The sequence below is a fragment of the Amphiprion ocellaris genome, chromosome 7, assembly GCF_022539595.1.
Source record: "Amphiprion ocellaris isolate individual 3 ecotype Okinawa chromosome 7, ASM2253959v1, whole genome shotgun sequence".
NCBI lineage: Eukaryota > Metazoa > Chordata > Actinopteri > Pomacentridae > Amphiprion > Amphiprion ocellaris.
Window position 1 is genome coordinate 16656100 of NC_072772.1, and position 18880 is coordinate 16674979.

The window sequence follows — 18880 nt, forward strand, 5'->3', positions numbered from 1 at the left end:
AGACCTCCTGAGAACTAGATTCAGCAGTCCACCTGCATCTAAAAGTTCACCTGCATCCGAGTACAGGCTCTCGTAATATCACGCATTGACTACTGCAACTCCTTACTAACAAAGCTTCCCAGCATGCACGGTTAAACCTCTGCAGATGATCCAAGATGCAGCCAAAAAAAGCATGTCACTCCGCTGTTCAGATCGCTTCACTGCATGAAATTCAAACCTCTGATATTTGCGGACAGAACTACAATGAAAACAGCTCCCTCCTACTTGAAGTCTTTCATTCAGGTCTACGCTCCCTCCCGCTCACTACGCTCGACCAACAAAAGGCACCTGATACAACAACCACAACAGAGCCGGTCAATAGCCAGACTTTTCTCTTCTGTGGTTCCATGGTGGTAGAACGAGTTACCAAACTGTGTTCGAATCCCTTTCAGTCTTCAAGAAAAGACGAAAAACCAGCTCTTCATTGAACACCTTTGCACTTGACAGACTGCAAAAAAAAATTCCTATTACCTCCTGCAGCCTGTAGGTAACACAGTCCTGTTATCACACTTGAACTTGTTTTATGGCACTTCTCCAGGTTGTTTTCTTCTGACTAGATCCTTGCTTGTGTTGGATCTACTTTCAGATGAACATTGCTTTGAATAAAAGCATCTGCTAAATAAAATTGTAAAAGCTAAAGGACACTCCTTTGAGGACAGCAATGCTCACATTGTTGATATGGAAGACAGATGGTTTGATGGGGAGGGAAGGAAACCATGTACACTACCAGTCAAAAATTTGGACACACCTTCTTATTCAATGCTTTTTTAAAAATTTGTATTATTTTCTATATTGTAGATTAATACTGAATATTAACAGTTTTTGTTTACAACATAATTCCATATGTATTCTTTTATAGTTTTGATGTCTTCAGTATTAATCTATAATGTAGAAAATAATTAAATATAAACCATTTAAAGGGAAGGTGTGTCTAAACTTTTGACTGGTAGTGAATGTTAAACTAAATCAAGCATCTCTAAACAGAGGAGGGACTCTGCAACACCACTTACTAGCTACTTATAATGTAGACTTCAGATCTCTTCCCATAAAGTCTCACCAGCATTTAGACCTTGAGTCATCCCCGACCTGACAGTTTCACAAGATCACACCTAACGGCATGGAGTCATGAGTGTCCATTGGGCATATGACAATATATGGTCACCACCAGTCAGTAAGAACTGAAGAAGCCTCATGTATGAGAGATTAAAAAGTCTTTAAGAATGAAGAAAGAGAAGCTCATTTGTCTGTTACTGAAGCTCTTAGGATTAGTATGACCTGAATGACGGAAAATCCGCACAGAATCAGGAAGGCAATGGGAGTGACTGGACGAACTGTGCCGTAAAATGATGAAGGCTAACAGAGAAAACTGAAAGTGAAACAATCATTAACACAGAATATAACAGAAAGCACAAATCTTCATATATTAGATTTAAAACAGTGACACACGGTTTAACAACCAAAGATTTACAAGGGAACGTGTTTCTGCCTCAGCATACACACCACATCTCCTCACAAAAGGAGCATCTCTGCTAATGAGCTGCTGCTTCAATATCAGCCACACTCTCAGGTTAGAGCTGATTAGCCATTGCTTCGCTACAACAAATTCAAATTGACGTATACAATATAATGTTTTTGACATAGGGAAATTGCAGAACTAAAATTAATGAGTTTGTCACTGCCATCAATAAACACCACAAGATAATAACAAGACTAGAAATGTGCATTGTAAGATAAGCAACCTTTTGAAGGTAAAAAAAACAGAAAAACAGAACTCACACAACACGTACAGTCCAGATTCCATTACTTTAGAGAACAAACATTGACTTACATTTATTTCCTTGCGACTCCCACTAAACCAAAGTGATGCTGCTTGACTTTTCCTTACCCTTATCATAAAATTAAGGATTGGTCCCCAAAAAGAAGGCAAGTTCCCACAATGTGAATAATATAAGTACACACAGACACCTGCCATATTTTTCTTGAATCCCCGAGAGAATTCTGTCCTCTGCTTCAAACATGTTTCATCATTCTGCCTGAGACAGACTGGATACTCAGTTTGACACTGTCTGCTTCCACATTAACAGGTTCAGTAAAATCTGCTCACCTGCTCACTTCCTGGTTCTAAACCTGTACGAAGCTTCTCTTATGACTAATGACTGATCAACTGCAACTTGCATGAGTTGCATTTCTGAACAACCTTTAAATAAGGACAGAATGTGTGCACTAGACTCTTACAGCAACATGATTTTAATTATGTGTATGATCGTACATGTTGATGCTTCAATCACTGGTGTTGCTTTTTTCTACCTCTCTTTTGGTAAGTTAATGTTATATTATTTAAATATTTGAAAAGGCACGCAGTGTTTCCACTTGGAAGTATTAACAAGAGACCTCATAGATGCTGTTGGTGTTTGTTTTGCACAAAACTTCTTTGTGAATATTAACATTGAGTGATTTAAAGGAAGAGGGACTCAAAGAAGCCTCTGAGGCTGATAATTCTTCTAGGATCTATTACAGGTATAGATGCCATCTCTTTCAAAACCATTGTTATGTCTACCTGCTGTCTGGTAGTTAGTGATGATGCAGCTCTCAGAGATGCTTTAAACTTCCCCTATACGATCAAAAACACGTTTTGATCATTGTTACTTTTCCTGGATGTTTGACTCTTGAACTCAGAATAACGTATGTTTTCAAATCTTCTGGAGAATAAAGGAGCTTTCCTTTTTCATCTCATTGCTGACTGATTTTACTGGTTGTTCTGTTATGGAAGCATGGTTATTACATGGTGGAACACAGTGAGCAGTGTATGGGTCCTGTGGGTTGTAAGGTTGGGCCACAGTGGATCAAACTTTTAAAACACATCTAATAGAACAATTGGTTTAGGGATCTGAAGAGTTTGGAGGGCACCTTGGGCTCTTTGGCGTGTTCCTCGATCTGTTCCTGAGCAGCTGGTGAGGCATGGCAGCGTGCGTTGCCCTGATGGGAGAGGCCACTGATGCAGTATATTGTGTAATTATTAAGCGCTGTCGACAACAGTTGAAGCCCCTGTATGCTGCACTCCTTTTCCCCATGCTGACTGCTGCTTGTGACCTGGTATTTCACTGCTAATCAGGGTAACATGGATGCCCTTTTCTGAAGGACTCGTCCAATTAATTAGGACAAATTAAACTTTGTAATTTTAATGAGTGATTTGTTTGCTTCTTGAGTTCACAGTCAGACACGCAGACGTAGGGAGAGCACACAGGGAAGACTTATTGCCAGTAAGCTCTGTTTACGTTTGATCCTCAATCTTGTCACATCTCCCTTAATGAAGCTCACAATCCCAAAACACTAATGAGGTGTTTTGATTGCTGCGTCGGACTGAAATAGAACGCACATTGTTATTTAGATGTGGCTGAGGCAGTAGTTGGCCCTATGTAAAGTGAAACCTTCACTTCACTTGGAAAAATATGATTGTTTATCGACTCTACTATGTATCATGCATCCACTTTATCTACTGTGCATGCACTCAGGCATCTACTCTTGTGTTTTGCTTGCAGTGTTAGAACAATTTGACAGCATTTGCAGTTCTTAAAGATTGCTCACCGTGTACAAGATTCCGTGGTCAAATATAACTGGCAAGTTTCTTTTGATTTGCATCAGACTGGTAAATAATCCAGCAAAGACACCGGATTTCCTTATATTCCATCATGCACGGCCAACTGGCGTCTTAGAAATATCCTGGTGTTTTATATATATGAGAGTCTATCCAGGTGCATTGGAGTGCTGCCAAGGGCCTACTCTGTAGCAATACACGTTTTAACGTGGTATGCAACCTTTGAAACTAGTTGCAAGGATTTTTTTCTTCTTTTTGTTTTCTTTGAAATCCATATCTTTGTTCTTGATGCGTTTGCAATTGAGCACTTTCTATTAGCGGCAGAGTGCAGCTTTCTTCAACTCTTGCTCACTTTGCTGGATATAAGCTTCAAAGGCTACATTATGCTGCAATGTGGTATCTGCAGATATTTCAGTGGCCTAGAGAAAATTTAGTTTGTCTTTACTTCTTCCTCATTTTTGGCATGGAAAGATACAAAAGGTTGTTTTCTCATTTGCCTGTGAGAGCATTGTATACCACAAGGGGTGCACACAATAAAGGCAGCATCGCTCTCATCTGTAATTAATACCCTCTTTCTGAATTTGTGTTTTATGACTGTGTAGGGAGGTATAAATTCAAGCAGCAGTTTGTGGTGGTTGTTAACGACACTGTTGGGAGCAGTTGTGTAATACACAAGTTTAACATGTCAGTTGCATTCTCATGGAACTATCAAACCTGCTGAGATAATGTTGATCAGTGTCACACCATTAAACAAACATCAGACTTTGACATGGACTTACTGCTCTGTAGTAACACGTGCAGACACTGACTTAATGCATTGCCCAGCTACGACCCTAACATTACAAACACATGTCTGTCCCTGACTATCACCCTGATTTAATGCTAATTTTAATCCTAATTGTAACCTCCTTAAAAATGATGCCTCAAAAAACAAAAAATCCCCACTGAAAGATGGAAAAATACTCACATACACCAAGTTGCATACTCTTATTAAACCAGGAACCTGGCACTAATCAGTCAAAAATCAGTCATCAACAAGCCAGAAAGGCTGGACACCCTATTGAAACTGACGATTATCACAAGTTAACCTTTCAGCATGTGTATTGAATACCAAATGGGCGGTGCACAGAGAAAGGAGGGAGTCCAGCTGAGACGCAGGAGAATTTGTACCTCTAATGCTTCAGCGGAATAACTAATAGCAGCTCAGATTTTAAATAATGCCATCTGTGTTTTTCTTTCGCATTGATCAAAGCACAACTGGGAGCAGACAAAAGCCTCCATGCCCCAGTGTCCCTGGAAAGGCTTAAGGAGTCCCCAGAGGGAGCTGAAATCTCCTGAATGATGTGTAAACACCTGCTGATTTGCAAAAGAAAAGTGTATTGAGGAAGTGGGACATGTTTATAGTAACATTTTTTGAAACCATTGCAGCTCTTATACGAGAGGTTATTATGGAAATGTGAATGCACAGGCCGTGGCTCATTTGAATAATTTAACCCAGAGCAGGTAATACTCAATTTAAAGTTATCAGTAGTTATTATTCCTTATTCCACAGATAAGCTTTACTGAGGCTAGCACTTCACTTGTACCTTGTAAAATCCGTTTCACTTTGAATTTTTTTTAACCAAAAAAACGTAATTAAGATTAAAATCAAATAAAACTAATGAAACGATGAGCTTTTAACAGTAGCTTAAAGTTAAATATTGGGCTTGAATTTATGACTCATGCAGGGGAAGATGTGGGTCTGATCCCTCTCAGAAAGTTTAGTGATCAAAATAAGAACAAACAGCTTATGGTTGTTTTGTTATGTCTTGTTTTGTTTCATATGATGTCAAGGAGTTGTAATAATGAAGAGGTCTCAGTGGGTTTGTGTTTAAAAGTTGTGTAAGTACTAGCAATGCTCAGTAACTGGCTACAAACCAGTCCTGAACACTTTTTTCTAATTACCTCGGTGTCTCTAATGAGCAGCAAAGCCGCATCTCTGCCAGTTAATATTTCCAGCAGTAATTCCCCTTAAACAGTTGTTCTTCAGTGCTCAATAGATGGCTAAATGCCTTTTCAGACTTTCCCTAAACTGTCAATAACATGACTGCTTACTCTTTAGACTGGTGTCATGTTGAAAGTGATACATACATGTTACGAAGTCAGTATAGTAGGTTTGCTGTAATGACTTCTACGGCAAAGTTAGCAGGGTGTTCATTCAGACGAGAAGCCGACATGTTCAGATGCCGTTAAATTAATGGTAGAGTGCATGTCTGAAACGAGCATAATTGTTAAAATCGCAGAGAAAATGTGAATCCTTTATCATGTTTCAAAAGCACATTTAACAATAGAAATCTTCTGTGCACACATAAAGAGAAGCAGACAGAAATATTTGATCACGGCAATCAGTCTCTCTCATTGTTGCTCATCTTCCACAAACTAATTTCCACTGACAGTCTAATTTTTCATGTTTTCCTTTTGCTGTTGCTCACAAAGGACATGGTGAATGCAGCAGAATAGCTGTGACAAATGAGACACAGAATGTCAGAAGAACTGGAGGAAGTAATGAAGCCCACGGGTGTTTTCTATCACAAGGACAGGGAAGTGCAACAGGAACTGAGTCAAGGAGGGGGAAGAGAGTGCTAGAGAAAAGAGAGAGCAGGAAAGGATAAGATTTAGAGATTAAAAAAATGTCCGAGGGGAAAGTAACAGACTGAGCTCGGTCTCCACTTTGACATCATTTATTGACACTCAAACGATCAATATTTCTAAAACAAATGGCTCATGACTTATTTTTGCCGCTTTCTTTAGTGACTTTCTCTGTTAGGAAGGAAACTGTAAAAAATGTTTTTAGTAACATAATTGGCCTGCTGACAGACTGTTCCAAAACATAATTCTCCCATTCCAGTAGCACAGTTATCTGATGTCTTTAGCACACACGCAAAATTAAACCTTAATCCTGCCAACTGCAGTACCTCTAGACCCCAGAGGTATTCCTTGAGTCATAACTGACAAGTGCTGTAGTCTCTTTTTTCCAATTTTTCCTGGCTTTGTCAATCAGTTCATTCCTAATAGCTCATCATTGTATACTGTTTCTGTTTTAATGAGTTATTTCCAAAAGTACCAGTATATTAAGGTCCTGGGGGATCCCAGTTAAAAGTATCCAATTCTGCCTATGCAGTTTTAATAGACGGAGCTATATATTGAGTTTATGTGTGCCAAGGGTCCTAATTTAAAGTATCACACACTATCGCAGGGATAGGGACGCTGTCAGTCAATTTCAAAGGAGACAAAGACATAATATAATTTTAACTAATGTGGATTGTGTTTGGGATAAAAGATGCAATTATTAACTATTAATGAGTAGTTATTTTCACAATATACAAACTAACTGCGTCATCCTAAAAAAATCACGTTGTTTTTTTGTTCTTTTGAGATGACATTACATAACAACAGTTTTATTGTTTCAGAAGAAATAAGTTAAGAATTTGCTATGATGATTGTTTCTTACAGTAGGTTATTCTTGGAGTCCCTAGTGAGTACTTATGTATGTTGGTGGAATGAGTGTTCAGTGACTTGAAAAAAAGGTTGGAGGGGAAAGAACATTTGAAGTTTCAAGCTCTGGTTTTATTAACCACTATCAAGTGCAAAACAGCTAAAAATTCTGAGGTGTACCAGCCAATCACTCCATGGTATTACTAGACTGATGAAGTCACAGACCATATTTTATCCTTACTTCTGTATAAACATTAGCAGGATAGCCAGGGCTTATAACCCGCTTGTACTGCTTCTTAGATTGATTCAGAATAAATGTACCACATGGCACAGTAGGGTGTAGATGAATATTAGTCCATAAATAAAGTGGAAAGTGCACATCTATTATGGGGCATACAAATGTGTGTGTGTGTGTGTGTGTATGTGTGTGTGTGTGTGTGTGTGTGTGTGTAGCATGTGTGAAAGGTTGACAGCTGACATTTGATCAGTTTTTAATATTGATAGAACAGCACAGAGCATTGACAGGCCTCTGGGAGCGTCAGCTGGCATTGGCTGAAGCCAAATGGCACTCCTTCTGTGATTTGATGCGCAAAAGGTCTACTGTTACATAACCAGATGAATAATCAAGTTCACAGCAAAAGGCTTGCAATACTGTGTGGCAGGACTTGTATATGGAAAGCAGATGTCCAAGCCATTTGGCATTTGGCAGAGAAGGAGGTGCATTAACACTGCATCCTTCCATTTTCAATAGTTTTATTCACGTAGCGCCAATTCACATCATGAGTCACCTCAAAGCACGCCACATATTAGGTTGAAGACCTGACAAGTAAAATCCAACAGACTCAAAGACTCCCTTTCATCAAGTTGTTTGGTGACAGGAGGAAGTTAAGAAGTCCCCTTTAAACAGTAGAAACCACCAGAACCAGGTTCACAGAGGGCTGCTTTCTGTCCCTACTGGTCGGACTGAGGATAAAGGGGAGGGACGCCTGGATAGCAGATAGAAATCAGACATAAAAAATGCAAAACACAACAAAAATCACTGGCTTGGTTTGTAAGAGCAATGACTACATATTAGAAACGTGCTGCTCTAGAGCCATTTCTGAGGTGTTCATACATTAAGCGCTAACATTAATCATTTATGCACTTACCTTGATAGTGATTGATTTATGTGCATGGCAAATGGCAGCATCTACTTGAGTCCCATGTGTCAAGAACATTCAAGTGTTTAATCATACATCTGATTGGATTTGGTCTACGGAATTTTTTTGTCTTGTGCATTATCCCACTTTCAAGTGCCTCCATCTATTGCATTTTCCTCCTGTCACAACAGTACTTAGGAGCTGAGTACAAGACTTTATTTAAATGAAATTTTATAAAAGCTGAATGAAGGTCACTTTCCTTTTTGGTTTGTATCAACTGAGGTGTTGGAAATGTTACAGTGCCAACGAAATTTCCCTTTCAAAATGATCTTTCATTTTGTTTCCCATCAGTTGTGGTTAATTTTGTCCTAAAACAGATCTGCACCCAAGTTATAATTCACACAGCTTTTTAAAATGTACTTATTAGGGTCCGAGCACCGAATGGTGCGAAGACCCTATTGGAATGCAAGGAATTATTTATTATTAGGGTCCGAGCACCACGAAGTGGTGCGAGGAACCTATTGAAACCCTAGGAATTATTATTATTATTATTATTATTATTATTATACTTTTTTCTACGGACGGGGAAAACGCATTTTTGACGCACTAAACATACACGAAAACGCATGAAAATCGCCACACACATCAGGACTGGCGAAAAATTTGATATTTTAGGGGAATGGCTCAATAGCGCCCCCTAGAAAATTACGAAAATTCAGCCCCCGGACAGCGTTCGACCAAGACTTCTGAAATTCGGCACACATATGTAACTCATCAAGACGCACAAAAAAGCCTCTTGCATCATTACCCATAATGCAACAGGAAGTCGGCCATTTTGAATTATGAGTCATGTTTTGGACAATTTTGTGTCATTTTTGGACATTTTTTAAAATCTATAAACTCAAACAGCGTAACTCCAAGAGAGCTGAAATTTGGCCAGGATGTACTCCAATCACGGGTGATCAAAAGTTATCAAAACGCTCCGCAAAAGTCTGAAGGCGTGGAAATGGCGAGCCACGGAATGCGGCCATTTTGAAATATGATTCATATTTTGGACATTTTGTCATTTTTGGACATTTTAAAAAGCTATTAACTCAAACACCGTAACCACGAGAGAGCTCAAATTTGGTCAGGATGGACACCAGTCATGGTTGATCAAAGGTTATCAAAATACTCTGCAACAGTCTGACGGTGTGGCCATGGTGACCAGCAGAATGCGGCCATTTTGGATGTCTCGCCATGAAACAGGAAGTGCTGTCTAACTAGCCTGGACATGCATCAATCTGCCTCAAACTTTACATGTGTGATCAGAGTCCAGCCCTAATCACATCCATAGGTCGATATAGACTCACTGTCATAGCACCACCTGGCGGCCATTTTGAATTTTTCGCCATGAAACAGGAAGTCATGTCTAACTAGCCTGTACATGCTCCAATTTGTCTGAAATTTTACATGTATGATCAGAGTCCGGCCCTAATCACATCTTTGTGGCACTTGGTGGCCATTTTGGATTCCTCGCCATTAAACAGGAAGTGCTGTCTTACTAGCCTGTACATGCTCCAATTTGTCTGAAATTTTACATGTATGATCAGAGTCCAGCCCTAATCACATCTTTGTGCCACTTGGCGGCCATTTTGGATTTCTCGCCATGAAACAGGAAGTGCTGTGTAACCAGCCTGTACATGCTCCAATCTGCCTGAAATTTTACATGTATGATCAGAGTCCGGCCCTAATCACATCTTTGCACCACTTGGCGGCCATTTTGGATTTCTCGCCATGAAACAGGAAGTGCTGTGTAAGTAGCCTGTACATGCTCCAATCTGCCTGAAACTTTACTCTCTCAGTTGCAGCGCCTCCTGGTGGATATGCGTGGGCCAGTCGGGCCGCTCGGATGCGAGGACCCGTCCAACGCTGCTTGCAGCTTTTATTGGTTTAGTGGTTGGAAGTCAATAAAACATTAGCGTCAGTCAAATTGAATGCGTCAGTGGATGGAAGTGGTGGTTGCCTTGTGCTGCTCTTCACTTCACTGCAGCTCCATGGCTCCATCTGCTGGACGGACAGAAGTGCAGCAGCTGATGGCAGCTTCTTTGACCTCACGCTGCTGTCAGACCCCAGATTAGGGTTTATTTCAGATATATATAATAGAAAATAGTAATTAAAAAATAAGCTGATGTTGTATTTTTGCAGCAGTGAGTTTTACAGGGTTAAGAGCAACCAGTCAAAGGTTATTACTGAGGATTTTAAACAAAAACATTCAGGCAAACAGTTAACATCATAGGGTGCCTGACATGTTTGTTTTTTTTCCGGGTCGATACAGATTTTTTTTGTAATCAAGGAGATCAATAACCAAGATTTGGAATCACTACACATTTGCAGAAAAAATAAAGTTTTTGAACAGCACATAAAGTTAAGTTAAAATTAAAATAATCACGAGTTGCAGCCTTTGCTTATTTATGTTTTACATGCTGAAGTTGTCCTTCAGTGTTTCACTGATCAGATTGTGCTGTGGGCAGGAACAAGATCAGAGGGAGGCAGCTGCAGCAGACCCAAAGTAGTTTCACATTCATTTATCTGATCAGATTTCAGGGGGCTTTTTTTTTTTTTTTTTTTTTTTTTTTAGAAATGGGACCAATAATTGAAAACATGCTAAATATCAGATGGGATCATTGGTGTCACAGGACATCTGCAGACACAGGTCAAAGATTACAAGGAGTTTATTTAACGAATGAAACTAAAACCAACACAGAAAGGATAACTAAACCAAGGTGAAAACAAAAAGGGGAAACCAGACTAATTGTAGGAGAAAGGTTCTGGTTTCAAAGTCTCTGGTCTGGCAGAGAGCGGAAGAATGAAGAACCGGGCCTTCGTGGATTAAGGTGATTGAGAACAGGTGAATCAACCCCCACACCCGTGACAGAGATGGATGGATGGATGGATGGATGGATGGATGGATGGATAGATAGATAGGTAGGGAGGTAGATGGACCATAGATAGATGGATGGATAGGTAGATTCTGCAGTGGGGAAATTTTCAGTGTGGCAGTAGCAGATAGGAAAAAAAGTAAAAAGAAAAGCAGCACTCGGTGCACAGATATAAATAGATGCTTTCTCCTTAGAGAAGAAATAGAAATGCTTGTAAAAAAAAAAAAAACTTGTGAAATTGCACATATTGACTTATTTACATTTTATTGCAGTTACTTCATGGGTGATCTGAACTACTGGGAGCAGGTTTGATTGAACACAGTCTGACTGCTGCAGGAAGGAAGGACCTCCTTCAAACATTGTGGGTGAAGCAGTCTGTCCCTGAAGGAGCTGCCGGTGATGGTCCTGTTTCCTGCAGGGGGTGGGAGATGTCCTCCATGATAGACAACAGCTTTGTCATCATCCTCCTGTCTACCACCAGCCCAGGACAGAGCTTGCTTTCTTAACCAGTTTCTTTAGTCTCTTCCTGTCTGCAGCCGTGATGCTGCTGCTCCAGCAGACCACTCCATACAGGATGGCTGATACCACCACACAACCATAAAAGGTCCTCAGAATTGCTCCCTGCACCCCGAAGGACCTCAGTTTCCTGAGCAGGTGAAGTCTGTTCTGACCTTTCTTACACCGTGCGTTGGTGTTCTATCTCTAGACATGTTTGAATGTCTTTATCAATAAATGGTCAAACACATGTTGAGTGTCAGTTCAGCTCTTTGTTCCACACATGTATATGTTCCTATGTGATTGGTGTCTTGCAGTCAGAGTGTAAAGAATTGAAGCTGTCAGAGGCTTTCTGTGGTGAAGAGGCTGCAGGACATCAGCTGCTCCAACAGGTGACGCCTTTGTTCTTTGGCTCCAACCAGAACCAGCAATAAATCAGCATGAGCTGCAGCTTATCCACCTCATAGAGTGTATAATAAAGAAACCAAGAGGTTTTAGTTGATAGCTGTCTCTAGTGAATGACCAGCAGTGTCTTGTTCAGGTTGTGAGGAGAAGTAAAAAGCTTACAGCAGCTGGTATTCCCAGGTAGTCTCCCATCCAAATACTAACCAGGCCCAACCCTGCTTAGCTTTGCAGATCAGATGAGATTGGGTGTATTCAGTCTCAGAAACAAACATGCAATGTAAGTTCTGTACCTCACATGATTCAAATCTCCACTCACACCTTTTATTTGTCCTTTGATTGCTCCAGTACTGATTGATGCCATCATTTAAGCCAATTTACAACAACACCTTGTAGGAAATGTGGTGCAGAGGTAAGTTCTGTGCCTCACATGTTGAAGGTCCATGGTTCAAATCCCCACTCACACTTTTTATGTGTCCTTTGGATGCTCCAGTACTAATTGCTAGCATCATTTAAGCAAAGTTAGAGCAACATCTTGTAGGACAGGTGGTGTAGAGGTAAGTTTTTTGCCTGGCATGTTGAAGGTCCCCGGTTGAAATCCACCTTAGTACCTTTATTATCTTCACCTCCTTAATAGTTTTGTGTACCATCATTTACGAAAACTAACAGTTACACCCAGTAGGAAGGATAGCGCAGTGGTAAGTTATCTGCCTCTCATCCAGGAGGTTTTTGGTTCGAATCCAGCCCAGGGCTCTTTTGACACTTTTTAAGATAAGATAAAGATAAGATAAAGTTCTTTATTTCTCCCCACTCCAGGGGAAATTTACATTGTTACAGCAGCTTTATTTACAATATATACATACTTTGGCTGTATGACAACCTCTTTCAACCATCATTACAACAAAGTCCACGAAGGACCTTGTGTGAAAGATAGCTCACACATAGGTTGTGTGTCTGTCATGTGGAGGGTCATGGTTCGAATCCCCACTGGGAACCTTGTGGAGGATGATAGTGGAGTGGAAAGGTTGTGGTCTGTGGTGTGGAGTGTCAGTGGATTGGAGTTGAACGGTGGTTCCTGCAAAGAGCTGCAAAGAGCGCAAAGAGCGCAAAGAGCAGATTTTTGTCGAATTTTGCCCAAATGTGAAAAAAAAGCTTGAGCAGAGTGGGGGATTGAACCTGCACTCTCCAGGTTCCAAACCACCATCACTACCTCTGGACTACCAGTCCTACGTACCCAAATACAGGCTTTTCTTCTATTCGTCAAGGCGGTGACATCAACACTGAAAGAAAAAAAAAACAATCCACAAAATCAAAAAAAGAACATAATCTACCTACAACTTTTAAAGAACACGCTAAAAAACACAATACTAAAAAGTCACACTCTTCTCCTCATCACTCATTTTTACATTTTAACACAATTTCAAAGCCACACAAATCACATTCTTCATGTCAAATCACTTCTCTTCACTACAAATGGGAGAGAACAGCAAACAAATAAAATACAATTTATGGCTTAAATATCTTCAAAATCTCTTTGCTATTCCTCTACATTCAAATTCCTCAACACCACTCAACAATCACCTGCAGGATCTCTTACTTCTTTCTTAGCTCTGACAAAACATCTTCAAGACTCTGAGAAGACAACTCATTTTCAACACATTTGCTGCTTCGTCTAAGTGTCCACACACATCTCCAGTCATCCACAGGCCTCACCACTGATCAGCTGCACAAACTTACATGTTAAACTTCTCCAAAGATAAAATACAGGCCCTTCTGTCTGATCACAACTTTTACTGGTGGCTCATATTTCAAGTTAATTTCCTTGCAAAGTCTTTATTTTGGATTAAAGTGGGATCTGTGACCAGGCAGATCACTTGTTTATTCTTAGCATTTGGATTTCACTGACATTCCTGTCATGTAGAAAAATAGAAATATCTTTGCATTGATTCAGCTAAACTAACTGCAGACACTGAGAGGCGTAAAGTTCAACAAATGCTGTTTTTATTTACTTCACTGGTGACATCAGTAGATGCTTGCAGTGAAACCACCACTGCAAATATTTATGCATTAAAGTATCGCAACTGAAAACTCCCTACAAACGTCCACTTCTAACACCACAAACATTGTCCAGAGGAAATGATATTAGCTGAACATAAAAACATACACATATGTAACTCATCAAGACACACAAAAATGTAATTGACACCCATGACCAAAATCCAACAGGAAGTCAGCCATTTTGAATTATATGTCATATGTTTTGACGATTTTGGGTCATTTTTAGACATTTTCAAAAGCTATAAACTCAAACAGGGTAACACCGAGAGAGATGAAATTCGGCCAGGATGTACTACACACATGGGTGATCAAAAGTTATCAAAATGCTCTGCAAAAGTCTGAGGGCGTGGCCATGGCGGCCTCCTGAACTTTGATGCTTCGCCATGAAACATCAACTGCTGTGTAACCGCCCTAAACATGCTCCAATCTGCCTCAAACTTTACATGTATGATCAGAGTCCCGCCCTGATGACATTCACATGCTGAAATACAGCCACAGTCATAGCGCCACCTGGTGGATAGAAGGAAAAGCTCTATAACTAGCCTGTACATGGTCCGATCTGCCTGAAATTTTATATGTGGAATCACAGTCTGACCCTGATCACATCCATTGGCCAATATACACTCTCGGTCGCAGCGCCACCTGGTGGATGGACAGGAAGAGCTCTGTAAGTAGCCTGAACATGCTCCAGTCTGCCTGAAATTTTACGGCTGTGATCAGAGTCCAGCCCTCATCGCATCCATAGGCCGACATGCACTTTTGGTCGCAGCGCCACCTGGTGGACATGCGTGGATTTGCCGACCAGCAAGGATGCGAGGACCCATCCAACGCTGCTTGCAGCTTTAATTATTATTATTCTTTCTTTGGCGAACTTTTGAATTGCACTTTTGGCGGCCTTATCATACCCCAAAACGCGTCAAACTTGGCATGCTCATCAGGACTGGCGAAAAATTTGATATTTTAGGGGAGTTCTGCATGTGTGTGGCAAAATGGCTCCATAGCGCCCCCTGGAAAATTGAAAATTTGGTCATTAGGCCAACTTGCACGACGTTTGAGCTATAGCTACAAAATTTTGCATGCGTATTCAGCACATCAGGAAACCCAAAAAAGTCAATCACAGCCATACTGTAAATCCAACAGGAAGTCGGCCATCTTGAATTAGCTGTAAATGTTTTTGATATTAATAACTCAGCAGGGGTAAGTCCGAGAGACGCCAAATTTGGCCAGTATATGCAACAGCCCAACCTGATCAAAAGTTACCAAATGCTCTGCAAAAGTCAAAGGGCGTGGCCATGGCGACCCCCAGAAATATTGATCCATCGCCATGAAACAGGAAGTGGTGTCTAACTCAGCTGTACATGCTCCAATCTGCCTGAAATTTTACATGTGTGATCAGGGTCCAGCCCTGAAAACATCCATGTGATTATGTACATTGACAGTCATAGCGCCATCTTGTGGTAGCAGGAAATTGACATTTTTTACACTTTGATGTACTATTCTTAGCAGGTTGATCAGATTCACCTCAAATGTGGTGACATAAGCCAGAACACATTGATGATGATTCCCAGAGAAAATGGTGACTCGTCGTCAAGGGGCGTGTCTGTGGCGGCGCGGCGAATTTCGATTTCTCGCCATGAAAATTGAATTATTAATATCTCAGCTGGAAATGATGCAATCCGGACCAAACTTGATGTGATGGACACCAGTCCGGTTCTGAACACATCCACATTCATAAATTTAGAAATACTCATAGCGCCACCTATTGGCAACAGGAAGAATTTGTCATTACATTTGCACCTACCATTGCCATTGTCAAATCATCTTGAAAATTGGTCAGCTCAGTGGTCACGCCTATATGATGCCACAGTGTGAAGATTTTGATGATTCGTAAAACGCTGTTGCCGTGGCAACGTATCGTTGCCGGAATAAACTAAGTACTTTTTGACAGGTTAAAAATGGTCATATGCTCGCCAAAATTGCCACACACATCAGGACTGCTGAAATATTTGATATTTTAGACGAATTGCACATGACTGTTGCAAAATGGCTCCATAGCGCCACCTGGAAAATTTCAAACATTTACTACGGGCTGTGTGTGTGACCTACAGTTCTGAAATTTGGTAGGCATATGTAACTTGTCAAGACGCACAAAAATGTAATTGACATCCATGGCGAAAACCAAACAGGAAGTCGGCCATTTTGAATTATATGTCATATGTTTTGACCATTTTGGCTCATTTTTGTACATTTTCAAAAGCTATAAACTCAAACAGGGTAACACCGAGAGAGCTGAAATTCGGCCAGGATGTACTCCAGGCATGGGTGATCAAAGTTATCAAAATGCTCTGCAAAAGTCTGAGGGCGTGGCCATGGCGGCCTCCGGAATTTTGATGCTTCGCCATGAAACATCAACTGCTGTGTAACTGCCCTAAACATGCTCCAATCTGCCTCAAACTTTACAAGTATGATCAGAGTCCTGCCCTGATGACATTCACATGCTGAAATACAGCCACAGTCATAGCGCCACCTGTTGGATGGAAGGAAATGCTGTATAACTGGCCTGTACATGCTCCAATCTGCCTCAAACTTTACATGTATGATCAGAGTCCTGCCCTGATGACATTCACATGCTGAAATACAGCCACAGTCATAGCGCCACCTGTTGGATGGGAAGAAATGCTCTATAACTAGCCTGTACATGGTCCGATCTGCCTGAAATTTTGTATGTGTGATCAGAGTCCAACCGTGATCACATCCATAAGCCAATATACACTCTCGGTCGCAGCGCCACCTGGTGGATGGACAGGAAAAGCTCTATAAGTAGCCTGAACACGCTCCATTCTGCCTGAAATTTTACACGTGTGATCAGAGTCCAGGCCACATTGCATCCGTAGGCCGACATGCACTCTCGGTCGCAGCGCCGCCTGGTGGACGTGCGTGGATTCGCCGACCGGCAAGGATGCGAGGACCCGTCCAACGCTGCTTGCAGCTTTAATTAATCTTTGTGTCGCCAAGATCCATCATGAATAAATCATCATCCCAAAGGTAAAATATGGTCAATTGAGCATCACCATTTGGGGCCGATTTGCAACCTTTGGGCCTGAACAGCTTGCTGTCACTGAGAAGAAAATGAATTCCTAAGTTTCTCAAAATGTCTTACAAGAAAATGTCAAGATGGCTGTCTGCCAGCTGAAACTCTCTAGGATGACACAGCAGGACAATGACCCTAAACATCAAAGTAAATCTGCCACGGAATGACTGAAAAAAAAATCCATCGTTTGCAGTGAACCAGTGAGACCCAGACCTTAACTCTGCTGCTGAGGAGTGACCTCAAGAGAGCTGTTCAGGTCAGACACGCTAAGAAAATGGCTTAGCCGAAACTTTTCTGTTAGGAAGAATGATCAAAAATTCCTCCTGAATGTTGCACTGATGTGGTCTGAGCTCCTGGAGACGCTTGTTTAAAGTTGTAAAAGAGAAAAAGATCCAAGGCAGTCTCCTGGCAAAAAGTTGAAAAGCCTTTCTTCAGATGGCTATTTCATGATGAAATTCTGAAAAAGAAAAACAACAAAAAACAAAAACATAGATGGTGCTTTTACATGTTAAAATGGGTTACTACCTACTCGCAGAAGCACAAACAGCCTTCTGCAGAGTGTAATCCAGTGTACACAGCATTCCCCTTTAGTGGATGCAGGGTCATAGCAAACACATGAGCCAGAATCCAATAAACTTCAAGGTGATAAATGCACATGGGATTCTTTCTCTCCGGAAGATGTGTTTTAAAGTTATTGGTAGTAAAGAAGGTTGGATCAGTTATTGAATCCAGGGTTTCACTTGCACATCTGCAATGTGTTCGTTCAGTCAGAGCATTAAAAAACACAAGCGGTTGTGTGTTTTAGGTTCACACATCTTGTGTTTGTCTGTACACCTGACTTGATGAGGATTAAAACACATGTTCGTCTAAACAGAACTTACCAAACTGTTGGCGGAAAGGAAGACTAAAAGGTCGTGCAGATTGTTGGGGAGACACAGAGGGCTTGTTGGTTGATCTGCAAAGTTCAAACTGGGCTTTCCTCATCCTTTCAACTTCACTGCATTGCTTTTATTGTTGAAGCCTCTTTTGTTTCCCACAGAGCTACGCCACCCAGAATAGTGGACTCAACTATTCCACAACATTCTGACTTTACTTTAAAACTTTTTATGCAGCAGGGCAACCTTGTTGTTGAGGAGAGTAAAAAAAAATTGTGAACAGAGAAGAAGTACAAAGGACTAAAGAGAAACACAGAAGGTAAAAGTAATAAAGATTGTCTGATTGATTTTCTTTCTGCTGTCTGCTTTTATAATTGAATGTCAGCATTAATGATGCTCTTCAGACTGTAAGCAGCTTAACCCTCAATGGTGTGCTGATAATAGAGTGGTAACAAAAGAAACCCAGAGATCGATCAGCAGTTTGGTAAAGGAAATAGCTGACAGTGCAAATGCAGCATCATGTCTGCAGGATTCACAAGTGTCCAGTTGTCAGCCAGAGATGTTAAAGCCTTTCTGCATCATCTGTAGCCCTGACCCAGATGCACTGTCAGCCACATAAACTGTATGACACACACATACTGTATATGACAAGTGTTATATTAGTAGGATTACTGCAGAGCTGATGGTCGTTAATGGCATTGTAGTTTGTGAATGCATACTTAATAACATCTTCTATAATTTCATACTTCTCAGATATGATTTCTAGGAACATTTTAGATCAGACGATTAGA